Here is an 18,553-nt window from a genome sequence, read left to right on the forward strand (position 1 = left end):
AACAGAGTCGAAAGCTTTTTTTAAAGCCAATAAATGTTACAACTATGTTTTTGGAGTTTATTAATCTGTGTCGAATTATAGATTTCAGGTTGAAAATCTGTTCAGAGCAAGATCTTCCCTCTCTTGACTGTCCAGTGTAGATTTTACTCTATTTAGTAGTATTGTTGAGAATATCTTGTAAGCAACTGGCAAGAGATATACCTCTGTAGTTGTTGACATCTTGCTTGTTACCCTTCTTGTGTAATGGGTGTATTAGAGCCACTTTCCAATCCTCTGGGATCTTTTCTGTTTCATAAAATTTCTTCAAAGATTATTTGTAGATCTTCTATAATTTTTTGTTCAGCCCATTTTAAAAGTTCAGCTGTCATGGAGTCTTCCCCACTAGCTTTGTTATTTTTAAGATTTTTTAATACTTCCTTAATTTCTTCCGCTATTGGAGGTGAATCAGCTTCTAGATTTTCGTGAATTTCTGAAAATTCTAATTTATGATTTGGCTCAGGGCAGTTCAGCAGGTCTTCGAAGTGTTTTGCCAGAATCTCACAATTCTTGGCATTGTTAAGGCCAATATTACCATTTGCATCTCTGAAGCAAATGCTCCGGGACTGATAACCTTTCAGGTTATTCTTAAAGGTCTGATAGAAATTTTGGGAGTTATTTCTTACAAAATTATTCTCAATTTCTACTAGCTGCGATTTTTCAAATGATCTTTTAACCTGCCTTATTATTCTTGTTGTTTATTTTCTTTGTTGTTTAAATAACTCATATTGTTCACTCTTTCCGGAACATTTCCATTTTTCCACTTTTTCGTTCTTTCCATAAGTGCTTCCTCACATACGTTATTCCACCATACCTTCTTGTTAATTTTAACTGATCCAAATACTTTCTTCGCTGCACTATTAATCTGTTTAGATAATTCTGGCCATTTGCCATGCCGAGTTATTTTAATTTCTTCCTGAAAATTTTCTGTAGTTTCTTGTGAAATGTTGAGCTATCTAAATTGTATTTTATTAATTTTCTCGACCTTCTTTGATTCCTGCGAGGTAGAAGCTATAGCTTAATTTTAGAGAGGTAGTGATCGGAGTCAAACTCCCCACTTCTTATTACTTTAACATTAATAATTTCCTTAATACTCTTTTGAGAAGTAGCTACATGGTCCAATTGAAAATCACCTATCATCGGGTTTGGGGACAGCCATGTTTCAGCCTTTCTTGGAAGTTTCTTAAAGAAGGTCGACATTAATTTTAGGTGAAAGGATTTACAGAGATGATTATTATTATTATTATTATTATTATTATTATTATTATTATTATTATTATTATTAAATTCAAGTTCAGGTAAATTTCGATATCGTTATTCTAGAAAGGCATTCCATGTGTCACCAAGCAACCAGTCAAGCACTTCGACGAAATCGTAGCAAAATAAAAAAAATTTCAAACTTACAGACTTGGGGGTGTCGTTGAAGGTAGACGCTGTACTTACTCTTGGCAGAAAATAAAATCAAGTATTTGCGATGTTCCGTCCAGAGAAGGAATGAGACCCCTAATACCCACTAGATCATCCCGGTTCCATCTTGTAGATGTTCGGCTTCCATGTTCTTAACAGACAAACGCACTCTCCTTCTCCAACAGTTGCACACGCCAGGAGCGCAATGCGCCACCAGGTAGCTCGCTCCAGTGCAGTTCGGACAGGATCTTACAGTCAGGGAAGTTTCAAAAGAATAGTAGTTGATGCTCATATATTTAGAAGATCATATTTCTAAATTACTTTAAAGCCCACATCTCGTAGGAAGATGTCTCAAATCAATTTCAAGGGAGATAAACTGCAAAGCGATAATGTCAAACAAGGAGACTGTTTTATAAATTCTGTCTCAGCCTCCCGCCCAGAAACCACTCGTACACACGTACTTACTGCGGTTATCCAGAAGTATACTAAATTTTGGTGGAGGAGTCCATAAGAAAAAAGACACACCGAGATAAGTTCATTTCCATGCACTGCCTTAACACGATTAAATCATGTCCCAGAAACACCAGCATACCAATGTATATGCCTTCCAATCGTAGTTAGTACCATTAAACCCAAAACTTGTTTAGTACTGATATCACAAGAATAATAAGTCTGTTGTACTACACCAGCCTCATTACCAAAATGTTGATTGATAGTTCACATACTGTAGATAAATGCATCGCCATCACGATGAACACTCGGGATTATATTCCTCAAAAGAAAATTAATTCGCAAGTTCTTGGGTATTTCTTTTTACCGTAATTATATCACTGCTTTACCCTAACATGTTTCAGTTATTTAATAGAAAACCTCCTAACAGTGAGATTACACTTTCAGAGATAGCGCTAGAGAAATAATCAAGTTCCCATTACTGGAGGGACAAGACTCGCAAGCAAAAGAGGGAGAGGCATGCATAACATGATCCATAAATAACCTTCTAATATCAAAACTAAAGTGCATCACTAGATTCACCAAAAATACCAGCTAGAGTTCACTAGTACAAGGAATAAGGCCACTTACATTAATAAAACCAAGGACAAGGAAACCATAAATACTCATCACCAAATTCCAAGCATAATAATACACAGGTTTGCACATAGTACACTACGGAAACAATCAATTAGGAAATCAAACTAAATCATTCCCACGGATCAGTTTCCTAATAGCAGTAGTAAGTGTGCTAAGTAAACGCTATTTAGTACCCCATTTCAACACCATAACCAACAATAGCAATTGCATAAGGGGAACCTTTCAAATACATACGGTACGTCAAACCAAGATAAACTCAGACACGTTTCAACTTACCGGACATGCCGTAAGCAAAATTTGACACCAAATACAGAGCCAACATTATAGAGCACGAATAAAAACCAGGATGGAGTAACCCCACACTTATATCACAACTTGGCAGAAGAAGAAAGAGGGTAGTGAGGACCAATAGCAAATAATTGCTAGTTCACCGAATGGCGAAGTTAAGGAAAAGAAGAATTAAAATCTATGATTAAAGTTTTAACTGGTTATTCGGGCAAGGGTCACCGTGAGAACAACAGTTGGAGGCCTCTTATATTCTCGAGATGGTGGCTGCGCAATTAGTCTGTCATCAACAGCAGGTCCGTCAATCGACACCAAGCCACAAGTAACATGTAGATCGAAAGAAATTGACATTTGACATGAGAAACTTAACCACCATGGGAATAGCAGGACAGATGATGTTTAGTGAAAACTCAGAAAGAAAATAGATCTGAAACCAAATTACCAACCAACTTCACCAAAAACACAAACCACGTTTCACGATGGACATACGACCAAATGAAGAGGTTCGAAAATACCTCAGGTTGAATGACCACCAAGAATCGAGGGAGCAAGATCTGGCCCAAACACTACTAATTGGCCACAAGAGACCCTACGTGCAACCGGGACTAAAAATAAGTGAAATTCATAATTTCACACTGTTTCCATAGAAGACAGTTACCTCCTCCCGGCAATCAGGAGAACAGGCAAATAAGACATGAACAGTATATAATGAGGAAGATCGTTAGAAAACGCTGAATGAAAGAAAGATGATGGCGGAAAGACTACTAAAAGGAATATTTCAGCACTGACTGGGAGCCTACTTATCTAGCAGACCCACAACAACAAATCCAACGTTCCACTGAGAACAAAAACCATAGTTTGGCAGGAAAACCTTAAATAAGCATGTTACCGTGTTTTTGTGGTAGTTATGCGTGAAAGAAGGTGCGGGTGTGAACGGGTCTCAAACTACGAAAGTAAAATTAATTTAAAATTTAACCAGGTTATATTTTCTTTTCAAAAACAAGGAAATAACAAGCATGGCAGGTACAAAGTAGCAAGTCAAAGGGTAGTTACAATATTTACAGGATTTAGGGCTTCGAGCCCTGAAAACACAATGCTTGGGCAATCAGCCCAATTTTACCCCAAACACAAGTTTCAACAGAGGGGCAGAAAACCCCATTCATGCCTAGGAGCCCTTGCTCCAAATTACACCGAAAAGCCTCCACGAGGCGTACAACACTCAATTTTTAAAAGAGCCACTCGCCCTCAAATTTAAGCCTCTCCCAGGCCACACCAAACTCCACCTTCAAGTTGTCCTCAACGGACATAAACACAGGGGTAAAATACCCAATCTACTGAGGTCTATTAAATGAAAAGAAGGTTAATTAAATGACCTCTAAGGTAACAATTTGAGAGGAGGCGAACTTGCACTCCTAATACACTTTGATTAAGACCTACTTGGCACTAGGCCGTTAATACAAGGGCTAATCCCATACTAAAGAGGTGACTTAAGAAGAGAACAATTTGTTTTACGTTAACGAAGAATAGGTTGAGAAAAATAAGTTCACCTCAAAACAATATGAGTGGGAGCTTGAGAGGGTTAGCACTCTCTATCCCAATATGCAGCTTTAAAAGAGAATAGATGAAAAGAGTAGTTACATTTTAGGAAAAGGTTACATAGTGGAAACGCTTCGAACCCGCCCCGAGAGTTAAACTGCCGACCTAGCAAGAAAAGAAGTTATTAAGAGGCCATTACCTGGTGTTGAACAGCTGGAGAAGAAAGAGGCGCTTCCCGCCCCCTGCTCTGTACTTTACACACAGAAAGATGGAACAGAAGTGGCCCGGAGACCCTAACATCAGCAGTTTATATCCTCTCGCGGAAGGTTCTAGGTGTTAGGGGAATGAAAACACCCTCCCACAAACTTTTTATTGGGTAGGATACAGCAACATATTCAAGTTGGGGGAAGATACCTATGATTGGTCAGAAATTAATAACAGAAATTCGGGATTGGTTAAATGCAAAACAAGGGGAAAGAGAGGGGTATATAGCCAACTTAAACAATAACAGAAAGAAATTTAACAAAGAACAAACTTTTGAAATAAAATTTTCTCCAAAGAACAGTTATTTTTCTTCGCACTAGGGTGCACTATTGTAGTTCTTCAGTAGTGTCCTCTAGAAGAGAAAGTTCACACTTCTTACTTCAAGCGAAACAAAAACACATCAAAAATGACACAGTTCAAAAACTCAAAATTTTCCACGTGGTGACATCTTCTGAGAAAGTAGAGAATTAATAGCGTCAATAAAGTTCAGACTTCCTCCAGCAGAGGAGTTTCAACAGGCGCAACTTTTAAATTAGCGGCGTGGAGGTGTACCGCCCGGTACAGACCTCCCCCCCCCCAAAAGTTCCTCCAGGGGTGACACATGAAATTTGTTTGAAAACAAGGTCCAAGTTTTGATGTAGATATGGAGATTAATTGCCAAAAAATTTATAAGATTTTCTTAATGTGGTTTGATTCAGTTTCAAAATTTTTGTTGTAACTGGAGGTGAAGTAAAGTCTTTATGGTTGTAGAAGTGGAATTCAGAAGATAAACTTTTAATACTTGAAAGTGAAGAAGAATTTTGCAATGTCCACCAAATATTGCTGTTGAATTCCCAAGTGTAGTCATTGCTTATAGTAACTGTCCATGTAGTTGATGTTGATTAAGTTGAATGGCCAGACCGGCCGTTGCAGCTTGCGTCCAAAGGGAGGCCGCTCGGACCCCTCAAGTACCCTGAGATACCGCTCGCCCGCACTATGAGGGGAGCAGAGGTGTTGAAACACGCCGCGTCCGCGGTGAAGATATACAGGCTGCGGGCAAGTAGCAGGTCGTGCGCCGCACATCAGCCTTGGCCGGGAGGAGAGCTCCGGCTCGCCGTGCACATGTCGTCCTCGCTGGAGAAGAGGGGGCCCGTCCTCTGCCCCAGTTGCTGCACGGCGCCGCGCGGCTGCGGGGGCACTGAAACATTAAAGCTAGGCGGCAGAATTGTGTTGGACCATCATCTTTTTGAGGGCACAGGCTTGGTGAAGAGGTTGAGGGGTCAGCGGCGTGCAGGTGTCCATGGCATTAAATGTAATTAAGCCACAGTGTATATAGCAGGAGACGGGAGCGTGGTAATGGCCATGGTAAGGACAAAATGGCAGTTTAACGGATTGGGGAAGGTTTTACAAAAAGCTTACATATAAGACAAACTATTATAGAAGGGGAAGAAAGCCTTAAAAGTGAAACTCAAAAAAATATAACCTTGATATTCCTTTCAAAATAATATGAAGCAAGTTAACACAGAAATTACACCAGTTTCACCTGGGACAGGTGAACTCTAAATATCCTCTCGGTGGCTGGATTACTTAACAATAAGGTAACCGGCGTAAGGAAATCCAGAATAATGCATGGCCCATGGAATCTGGGGGCAAGCTTGCCCGCGGGAACAAAGTTCTTGACCATCACCTGGTCACCTACCTTCAAAGTGGTGGGTCTCCGTCCACGATCATACCTTTCCCTAACCTTTTCATGAGATACCTTAAGATTGGCTTTAGCCTCCTTCCAAAGATCTTTAATATTATCCGGATCTATTGTCTCGGGTAGAATGTCACTCAGAGACCAGAGGTTAGAGAGCGGCGTGTTGGGAACAAATTTGAACATCAAAGAAGCTGGAGTAAATTTATGTGATTCATGAACCGCCGAATTCAAAGCAAAAGCTAACCAATGCAAGGACGTGTCCCACCTGGAATGATCTTCATGATGATAGGCAATAAGCGCGGACCTGAGATTACGGTTAACCCGTTCAGCCAGCGATGGTTGAGGGTAATAAGCAGAAGTAGTTACATGAGAAATAGACAAGTCAAAACAGAATTTACGAAAAAGGTTTGATGTGAACGCCTTAGCATTATCAGACACAACATATTGGCACGGACCAAAAGAAGCAAAAATAGAATTTAGGCAAGTAATGGTGGACTGAGCGGTAGCCAGCTTAGTCGGAAATAACCAGGAAAATCTAGTAAAACCATCTACACATACAAAGATGAATTTGTTGGCATTTCCCTTCGACTGGGGGAAGGGTCCTACATAATCGATATACAGGCGTTCCATGGGGCGCGACGCTTGATGCGAAGACAGAAGGCCTACCTTGGTGGACATGGTGGGTTTACTAAGCAAACAAGATTTACACGCTTTTACCAGTTCACGGATTTCACCGTCCGTACCTTTCCAGATGAACATTTCACGAATCTTTTCACGAGTTTTAAATATTCCCAGATGCCCCCCCCCAATGGGGTCTCATGATAGTATTTGAAGATCATAGGCACAAGGACAGCTGGAACGACAACCTTCATCATCTTGTCATGCCTCGAAGGGCAACATAAAACACCATTCCTCAGAACATAAGGGACGACATGTTCCCCAGAAGAAAGGGTTTCCATTGTCGGAGCCAGCGTCGGATCTTCACGTTGGTATTTCTCAATATCCCTAAAAAGCATGGGAGCATCTGTTAAGATGGCATTAACACCGGATAGTATGGACTCGGGAGGTGATGAACTGTCGACCGGTTCCTGGGTCTCGACGTCGTTAGAAAACATACGGCTGAGTCCATCAGCAACAACATTTTCGGTACCTCTGATATGCCTGACATCGAATTGGAAGGCAGAAATACGGATGGCCCAACGGGCTATACGACCAGTACGATGCGGCCTACCTAAGACCCAGCTTAAAGCTTGATTATCTGTCTCCAGGTCGAATTTGACGTGTTCCAGATAGAGACGGAACTTTTCTAAGGCGAATAAGACTGCCAAACCTTCGAGCTCATAGATGGAATACTTGGCTTCTTGAGCCGACAAGGTCCTAGATGCATAGGCGATGGGTCGCCTCCCTAGTTCAGTCTCTTGAAGAAGGACTGCAGCTACTGCTGACGACGACGCGTCGGTTTGGACGATGAATTTCTTCGAGAAATCAGGCATAGCAAGTACAGGGGCATTACAGAGAGCTAATTTAAGATCTTCAAAAGCGGCTTGTTGAGAAGGTCCCCACTCGAATTTGATGCCTTTCCTACGAAGAAGGTTTAAGGGCGCCGCTCTATTAGCGAAGTTAGGAATAAACTTCCTGAAGAAATTCACCATACCAATGAACCTGGCGATACGTTTAATGTCCTTGGGAGGTTTAAAATCACGGATGGCCTGTGTTCTAGAATGATCGACTGCTACACCATCAGGTGACACAATATGCCCTAGGAATGACATAGAGGGCTTAGCAAAGGCAACCTTGGACAACTTGACAGTTAACCCAGCCTTACGAAGGCGATCGAGGACTTCTCGCAGATGATCTAGATGTTCTTCAAAAGTCTCTGGAAATACGACGACATCATCCAAGTAGTGATATAAGTACTCAAATTTGATGTCGGAGAAGACCCTATCTAGTAGCCTAGTGAGTACAGCCGCTCCCGTGGGGAGCCCGAAAGGCACGCGGTTGTATTCGTATAAGTTCCAGTCCGTGGCAAACGCTGTAAGGTGTTTAGACTCTTCGGCAAGGGGAATTTGATTGTAGGCCTGATTCAAGTCCAAGATAGTAAAGAACTTGGCCTTACGAAACCATGAAAAGCAAGAATGAAGGTCGGGAAGGGGCACAGATTGTAACACCACCTTCCGATTGAGAGCCCTATAATCAATGACAGGCCTGAAGCCTCCTTGGGGTTTCGGGACTAGAAAAATAGGTGACGAATACGCCGACTTAGAGGGCCTAGTAATACCGTCCTTCAACATCTGATCGATAATTTCTTTCAGAGCCTTCATTTTGGGTGGAGATAGCCTATAAGGTGGAAAACGGACAGGAATCGAATCCGTGACCTCAATTTTGTATTCAATAAGGTCAGTAACACCAAGAGTATCAGAGAACACCTCTGGAAATGACTGACATAATTTACGAATACTATCAGCCTGCTCCTCAGGTAGATGTCTAAGGTCTAACAACATCTCATCCTGGGTAGGCGAAATAGATGAACATGACACAGAATTACACTTTAACAAGGGTATTTTACAATTGGACGCAAATTCGAATGTGCACGACTTACTCTGAAGATCGAGCACAAGACCAGTGTGAGAAATGAAGTCCGCTCCCAGTATGATGGGGCAAGACAAGAGCTTAGCCACAAACAGTTTGGTTTTCCATGTAAATTTAAAAATACGAATTTTGACCAGTAAGGAACCTAGAATTTCTAATGGGGATGAATTAGCCGAAACATATTGAACAGGAGATGAGACATAGTCAGGTAGTTTACAAACAGATTTCAATTTAGAATACCATTCAGCCGAAATAATCGAACAGACACTGCCTGAATCTAAGAGAGCAGTTATGGGCTCGTTATTTAACTCAATCTTAAGAAAAGGAACAGGTGCGGGGGAATCCGCCGCAATTCTAAGACACTCTTTGGGGCATTCAAAAGATGAATTTGAAGACTGATCGTTCTCTGAATTTACAACCTGTTTACTAGGGGCTGAGTCTCGGGAAGATGGATTAGTCGACTCAGCCGAAGCCACTAGTCACTTTTTATTATTGGCATAGGTGGAATTTGCACCAGAAGTTGAGCAGGAGGGGGTGCTATTCGAATTTGGGCAATTCTTGGCGATATGTGAGAAAGCCCCACATTTAAAACAGCCTTGTGATGAACCAACCCCATTCCTTGTCCCACTCGACTTGATCAGTGGACACTTATTGCGCAGGTGGTCAGGCGACCCACAAGCATAGCATTTACGGGGTGTGACTGGTCGGCGAGGTGGAGGCCGAGTATTACTAAAAGAAGGCGGGGGTTCTTTCGCTACACGCAATGAATCTGCGTATCTAACTCCTTCCGCTGAGACGGCCAATGCTTCAAGTTCCGAGAAAGTTTGCGGGCACGCCGCGAAACACAAATATGACCTATAGGATGGTGAAATACCTTCCACAATAGCTTGTACAATTTGATCCTCAGGGAAGTGAAGAGCAAACACAAAACAATGTTTAGCCGTCAAAAGGGGCTAAATTGAGACCCATTCAACCACGCTCTGCTACCACTTGTTACCGTGTTTTTGTGGTAGTTATGCGTGAAAGAAGGTGCGGGTGTGAACGGGTCTCAAACTACGAAAGTAAAATTAATTTAAAATTTAACCAGGTTATATTTTCTTTTCAAAAACAAGGAAATAACAAGCATGGCAGGTACAAAGTAGCAAGTCAAAGGGTAGTTACAATATTTACAGGATTTAGGGCTTCGAGCCCTGAAAACACAATGCTTGGGCAATCAGCCCAATTTTACCCCAAACACAAGTTTCAACAGAGGGGCAGAAAACCCCATTCATGCCTAGGAGCCCTTGCTCCAAATTACACCGAAAAGCCTCCACGAGGCGTACAACACTCAATTTTTAAAAGAGCCACTCGCCCTCAAATTTAAGCCTCTCCCAGGCCACACCAAACTCCACCTTCAAGTTGTCCTCAACGGACATAAACACAGGGGTAAAATACCCAATCTACTGAGGTCTATTAAATGAAAAGAAGGTTAATTAAATGACCTCTAAGGTAACAATTTGAGAGGAGGCGAACTTGCACTCCTAATACACTTTGATTAAGACCTACTTGGCACTAGGCCGTTAATACAAGGGCTAATCCCATACTAAAGAGGTGACTTAAGAAGAGAACAATTTGTTTTACGTTAACGAAGAATAGGTTGAGAAAAATAAGTTCACCTCAAAACAATATGAGTGGGAGCTTGAGAGGGTTAGCACTCTCTATCCCAATATGCAGCTTTAAAAGAGAATAGATGAAAAGAGTAGTTACATTTTAGGAAAAGGTTACATAGTGGAAACGCTTCGAACCCGCCCCGAGAGTTAAACTGCCGACCTAGCAAGAAAAGAAGTTATTAAGAGGCCATTACCTGGTGTTGAACAGCTGGAGAAGAAAGAGGCGCTTCCCGCCCCCTGCTCTGTACTTTACACACAGAAAGATGGAACAGAAGTGGCCCGGAGACCCTAACATCAGCAGTTTATATCCTCTCGCGGAAGGTTCTAGGTGTTAGGGGAATGAAAACACCCTCCCACAAACTTTTTATTGGGTAGGATACAGCAACATATTCAAGTTGGGGGAAGATACCTATGATTGGTCAGAAATTAATAACAGAAATTCGGGATTGGTTAAATGCAAAACAAGGGGAAAGAGAGGGGTATATAGCCAACTTAAACAATAACAGAAAGAAATTTAACAAAGAACAAACTTTTGAAATAAAATTTTCTCCAAAGAACAGTTATTTTTCTTCGCACTAGGGTGCACTATTGTAGTTCTTCAGTAGTGTCCTCTAGAAGAGAAAGTTCACACTTCTTACTTCAAGCGAAACAAAAACACATCAAAAATGACACAGTTCAAAAACTCAAAATTTTCCACGTGGTGACATCTTCTGAGAAAGTAGAGAATTAATAGCGTCAATAAAGTTCAGACTTCCTCCAGCAGAGGAGTTTCAACAGGCGCAACTTTTAAATTAGCGGCGTGGAGGTGTACCGCCCGGTACAAAGCATTTAAAAAATTACTACACATGCTGTTAAGACACCATCAGAGTGACAAGTTATGTAAGGACAAGCAGCGAAAGTCACGGAAAAATAAGAAGTTTGGTTTGCAAAGAAAATCATTCCAAGTGAGTTGCGAACACCTCTAATTAAATAAACATACCAAACTACCAGAACACCAGAGAAAATCACAAGACAAATACCGTCCCAAACAAAGAAGTGTAACTACTCAATAAATACAACCCCAACAATAACTACCAAAATGACAACAATCAGACATGCGTTAGCCCACAAAGGGATTAAAGAATGACACCATTCTCAACAACGTAACATGCCAAGAGGCTGCAATGCTTCCAAATTTAACTCCAAATCGAATCCGCGGACCAGGAACAATTACACTGGGCACAGGGTCAGTTCACCAACCACAAGGTCAAAAGAAGTTAAACTTCTCAGGCGAAAGATCCGTTACCTCACTACACAACTTAACACCAAGATAAACAAGGTCAAATACACTTGACACCACATACCAACTGCAACTCAAATGGAACCAAGATTTCACTAGTAGATTACCCAATTTAAGGAAAACAACCCACCGACCATTGCTTACGATAGTACGCAAGACCAAATGCTAGGTTAACAGAGGAAGATCACAGAGGAAATAGCACTGATCACCACCAAACCAACCACGGACCACCATGGATCAAGATGGAAACCAGTCATCCACACCACAACCAACTCCGGTACATGATCGCATGGAAGTAACCAGGCTCAATGACCAGACATGAGGAATAAATTACCCTAAATGTTTACAAGACGAGACTCCAAGTTCAATACACTTACCGAACCAGGTAGAAACGCGCAGATTTTTCTAAACTAATCCAAAAAGGAACACCCTATTTTTTTCTAGGTGGACAACAATTTACTATTACTCAAGAAAGACAACCCAACGTAAATTGGATTACACATTACCGCAGCACTATACTCCAGAATCAGAATTAACGGTTAAAGGACCAATACATTTTCACCAGAAAACAATTCAACTAGAACATTAACCATATTTAGTACCTCCACAAGAAAAGTTACTAGATTAATCCGGTACACAAGGAAGGATAGAGTAGTATAGTACCGCACAGCAACACAAGGTTGATTAAATATCCGACGTGTCAACCTGCGCATCCAAATCTACTAACATGCACAATTCAAACACCAACTTGCAACATTATATAAGGAACACAGACTTCAAGTTCTCCTATAATATTAAACTAGAACAGCCAACAATCTTCAGTTAAGGTTATAATTTTACACATACATGGGCGAGGAAAACAGAGGCAAAACATCCTCGAGCGAAACAGACAAACCACATCAACCAGGTTGAACTTGGGACAATTGTACTCTCCTATTCCGTTTGGCGATAGGATCATTTACCAACACAGACACTGGAGTAAGAAACTGTAATACGGTACAGGGCCCTAATACCTAGGAGCAAGTTTGGCAGAAAATTTATTGACGGCCTTACTGGTGGGGTAGCATTTGACAAAGACTTGGTCTCCAACTTTCAACTTAGTAGGTTTTCTACCTTTATTATACCTAGTCTTAAGCTTCTCATACGATAGAGCTAATTTCTTCTTAGCTTCATCCCAAGTCCTACGGACATCATTAGGCGTGGATAGATCAGGCAGGAGATCCTCAATACTAAGAACATGAAACATAGGAGAATAAGGGGTATAGCAGAACATGAGGGACATAGGAGTTTTACCATGAGATTCGTGCAGGGCTGAGTTGAAAGCATAGGCTGACCAGTGTAAACACGAGTCCCACTTGGTCTGATTCTCATGATGATAAGCGATCAACGCAGACTTCATATTGCGGTTCATCCGCTCAGCATAGGAAGGATTGGGGTAATAAAGAGTAGTGGTGACGTGCGAGATGCACAGTTCGAACAGGTACTTCTGAAATTAAAGGCTAGTGAATGCGCTAGCATTATCAGAAACCAAGTACTTAGGTGGGCCAAACATAGCAAAAATGGAATTCAGACAATTGATAGTGGTTCGAGAATTAGTAGACCTAGTAGGAAAAATCCAGCAGAACCGAGGTAATGTGTCAATGGATACAAACATATGAGTATTTTCTGACGAAGAGCGCGGTAGAGGACCCTCGAAATCGAAGAATAGTCTCTCCATAGTGCGAGAAGCTTGTGAAGATGATAACAATCCCACACGGTTGTTCAGGCTAGATTTACTGATAGCATAAGTTTGACCAAAAATAACCATTTTTCTAATATCACTATCCATATTCTTCTAAATGAAAAATTGCCTAATTTTCTGCCTCGTTTTAAATATGCCTAAATGACCACCAAAAAGAGAACAATGGTAATGCCTAAAGATAACCGGTATGAGGACCTTGGGAACCACAATTTTGAAAAGACGGTCATTGCGACTTTTACAAAAAAGAACACAATTAAATAGAGAGTAAGGTTTTACCTCAATTCCGTCTTTAATTTTACCACTAATTTCATTCAATTCAGGGTCTGATTTTTATGATCACCCAGATCGTGGAATATCAAGGGAAGGTCCGAAGGAATTGCACTCACACCAATCATATTAGTTACTTCAAGATTCCCGGAATCAGATTTAGCATTCGTTACCTTACCACCATCAACCATTAGACTTAGGTTGTCGGCGCCCCTGATGTGCTTGACATTGAAACTGAAAGCGGAAATGCGTAAAGTCCATCTAGTGATTCTACCAGTTCGCTTTGGACGGCGTAATACCCAGGAGAGGGCTTGATTGTCTGTTTCTAGGTCAAAATTTACATGTTCGATGAAAGACCTGAATTTATCCAGAGCAAAGAAAACTGCAAGACACTCTAACTCTATACCGAGTATTTACTCTCTAGGTCAGTAGGAGTTCTAGAAACATAGGCTACCGGCTTACGACCTTCATCAAATTGTTGAAGTAGAACTCCAGCAATAGCTTTGCGCAAGGCGCCAGTTTGGACAATGAAACGGCGATTAAAATCAGGAATGGCTAAGATAGGGGCATTCGTGAGAGCTAGCTTCAAAGTTTCGAAGGATTCCTGTTGGGTGGGACCCCAAGAGAACTTGACGTCTTTACGTTTAAAATAATTTAGAGGGGCAGCAATCTCTGCAAATTTGGGAACAAACTTACGGAAGAAATTTACCAATCCTACAAATCATGCAACACCTTTGACATCTTTAGGAGGTGAAAAGTCCCTAATACCCTGAGTCCTAGTGTGGTCGATGGAGATCCCATTAGAAGACATGGCCGACGAAGGACATACTATGTTTGGCGAAGGCAACTTTGGATAGTTTCACAGTAAGACAAGCTTTCCTGAGACGTTCCAAAACTTCCTTAACGTGCACCAGATGCTCTTCGAAGGTGTTTGAAAAAATTACAAGATCGTCAAAATAATTAAATGCAAACTTGAACTTAACGTCCGAGGGGATAGAATTCAAGAGTCTAGGTAAGACGGCAGCGCTGTAGGATAGACAAAAATGCAGGCGCAAGAACTCATAAAGATTCCGCTCAGTAATGAAAGCAGTAAGAGGGATAGATCGTTTTGATAACGGTATCTGGTAATAGGTCTGGTTTAAGTCCAGTACCTTGAAAAATGTTGCCCCATAAAACCAGCCAAAACAGGTGTGCACATCAGGAAGGGGTATGGATTGAAGAACAATCTTACTGTTCAAAGGTCGATAATCTATCACAGCACGAAAGCCACTAGAAGTTTTAGGTACCAAGAATATCGGGGAAGCATATGGCGAAGTAGAAGGCCTGATAATACCCTCTTCGTGCATTTTCTCAATGATCTTTTCTAATTCGATCAAGCGAGGTGGGGAGAGTCGATAAGGAGGAGATCTCACAGGTTGGTTGTCTGTCAGTTTAATTTCATACTCCACAACATCAATCAATCCCAAATTATTGGTGAAAACATCCTGAAATTCTCTACAGTGAACACAGATTTGTTTTGCCTTCTCTTCACTCAAATGATCAAGATTTAGCTGATCAATATCGTTAGTCTCTTCATGAGTAAGGCTAGCAACACCAGAAACATTGGTAACCTTAGACTGGGCATCAATTAAAATAAATTTATACATTTCTGTGGGAGAACTTAAAGAAAATGTTTCTATCACGTAAATTCAAAATTAGCCCCACACTGAACAAGAACTCGGTGCCAAGAATCAGGCTATACGAAGGATTACGGGAACAAGACATGAGGTTTTCCAGGCAAAACTGCCTATCCTAAGTTTTATCACAATAGTTCATAAAATTTCCATTTTCTTTCCATTAGCCAAGACACATTCAACCTCAGTTTTTTGCAAATTAGTCAGTTTACAAGGTGACCTCATTCGATAATACCAATTAGAATTGATGGCATTTACCATACTACCCGAATTAATCAAAGCAACCAAAGGTTCATTGTTGCTCAACGTGGGTAAAAGTACCCTTTGACATTACATTTCCTGAAATCTTGACACATCCCTCAGGGCATACTACTGATTCATAACTATCAAGGGGTTCTGCCTCACAACCCTCAGAACATTTAACATTAGAGTTTAGTCATTAGCTACAGTTTCGAAAGGATGAAGGGCAGTTATTTTACTGTGCTGCTTAGAACCACACAGATAACTGCAAAAATTGGGATACCGTTTTACCGCGGGACAAGCATTCTTCAGATCATCTTTACTCCCACAGTTGAAACATTTTTTGCTAATACTATTTAGAGGTAACTGAGTAGGCACAGGATATACTGGGTTGGTGACGCATCACCGTGCTTGACGTCTTCCGCAAACGAACATGCACTTTCCAATTCTTCAAAATTTGTTGGGCACTAAGTCAAAGCAAGGTACGACCTATACGCTGGAGAAATTCCCTTCATTATTCTAGCTACATTCTCTTCCTCAGGTACAGAAATTTTAAAAACTTTACATTAAAAGCGAAAGTCGAAGATGTAACTTAACAGATTCTCGTGTAGGAATTGAGTTCTAAAACAATGCTTAGGCATTAAACTCTGAAGAGCTAACGATGGGTTAAATTTATGGAGGATTCATTCGTGCAACTCATTTATCTTCAATTTTTTGGAAATAGCTTCCGAAATTTCTCTCTTTAAGATTCCTTCACAATGGGGAAAAGAGCACGAAGAATACCCAGGTCATCTATGCAATAAACGTTACCCGACTCAGTGAACTCAACCAAAAACGCTAAAATCTTATGCTTTCCTCAATAGAATTTACCGAAAAGATTTTTACACCATGAAAAAGCTCCTAGGTGGTCGAGGCACTTAATCGAGGTACCAGGTTTCCAAAAGCAGGATAGGTAGCACAACATAAGGACTGGTGGTGGGGAGAGGACACAACATTGGCGGATGAAGATACTGGGGTAGTATCACGGTCATTCCTTGTCTCAGAAATAGCTAAAGTTTCCATATCCCTACGCGCTATCATCACATCAAGTTCAGCTAAGGTACTTGCGGCAATAGTCAACAACTTAACCGCCTCAGAAACAAATACAGCTTCAGGATGAATGGACAATAAGTCTGCTTACGTCCAATATAATGATGCACCGTAGCTTTGAGCCTATTTATTTGGCTCTTGGAGGGAGATTGGTCAAAAAATTATTCACGGATGATCTCGATCTCGGTTAAACTGTTGGCAATTAGATTTAAACACTCACCAACAATGCAAGGCAGGAAAAAAGAAGGATTAATAGGCACCTGAGAGTTGGTTGATAAGAGACTCGAACATTCCTGAAGGGACATAACTGGCGTAACTCCCCTGATTTGGAGTACATACTCGAGCTCACCCTTAGGCAGCTGGTGTGGTAAGATCACAGCTCGGGACATCGTGGTGGACATGCAAAAGTAAACACAAGAGATTACTAGGATAGGGCACTTCCTTTCACAATAATATTCCTTAACAGCACTTTACCAGTCTTTCCTTACCGATCAACACTTAAAACCATACAGTGACCACATATTTTGGCGACGCAATAGCGGTTAGCTACGAGCCCACGAAACACAATAAGAGAGGACTCTACTAACCGGCAAGTTGTTCTGAAGGGATAACTCGCATACTGCACAGAACTAGCACAAAACAAATGACAATTAACGCTATGCTACCACTGACTATCCCGCACGAACGCCCATCCCCACAGCGTCCAAACCCGTATCAACAAGACAAAGAAAAAGAGGAAGAAAAACTAAACAAGGTGGAGGTAAATGTCACCCAGTAAGAAAATCACAACACAACTAAAAAAAGGTACTTACCACGAATAGACCAGGCGACCAGAGTCCGTGGAAAGAAATGAAATAATCTGTCACTGTATGTACAAATGACTACAAGAAAGACACGTCCGGGTACTTTTGGAATAAATATATATTTAATGAAAGAAAGAAAGAAAGAAAATTGCAATCAACTTTGGACTCAAGAATTCAGAACATCAACAGGAATTAAAATTTAAAATAGAGATATAACAAAAAAATCAACAACTTCCCTACGTATTGGGACCCAATATTAGTTACATACTAGCATAACCTACCTTTCTAGTTATTGAAATAAATATTGACGGTTTGATGCCTTTGGCTTAGATTAAATCTTTACAATCATCATTTTAGTTAATTTAATGCTTGAATAAATTTGTTAAGCTAACTTTTTCTTCCCTTAGAAAAATACACAAAGTGACCAAAAAATCAATTTTCTTGAGGTACTAGGCGAGGAGTTTACACAAGGGTTATCATACCCACGTACAAACAGAAGAAAACAGGGAAGATCCAGCGAAATAAATCAGGGGAAATAAGATCCCGAAGATAAACAGAGATATCAAGAAATAAATCAAATCACTTTCGAATTATGGCCAGAAACACTACAGCATCCCGCCGGAACATAAAAACATCAACATTTTCTAGCAAAATCACCATGGCAACAACAACAATAATGCACACCCCAGAGGGAGTGAGCCAATCCCAATTAGGATCGCAACAATGCCATCAACAGGCCACACGAAAAATCAGGAAACCCGATCCTAGAGCGAAAAGAAAAAGCAGAAATAAACAGAATAAGGAAATAACCGTACCGAAAAACCTTATGAAAACTGCCTCGCTTAGTATATTTCCATTACCCTAACACAGCCCCTCTAACAAGGGCATAAGGCATCACTTAATTTGAAAACGAAATAACGGAATAGTA

This window comes from Anabrus simplex, chromosome 9 (assembly GCF_040414725.1).
Source record: "Anabrus simplex isolate iqAnaSimp1 chromosome 9, ASM4041472v1, whole genome shotgun sequence".
Taxonomy (NCBI): domain Eukaryota; kingdom Metazoa; phylum Arthropoda; class Insecta; order Orthoptera; family Tettigoniidae; genus Anabrus; species Anabrus simplex.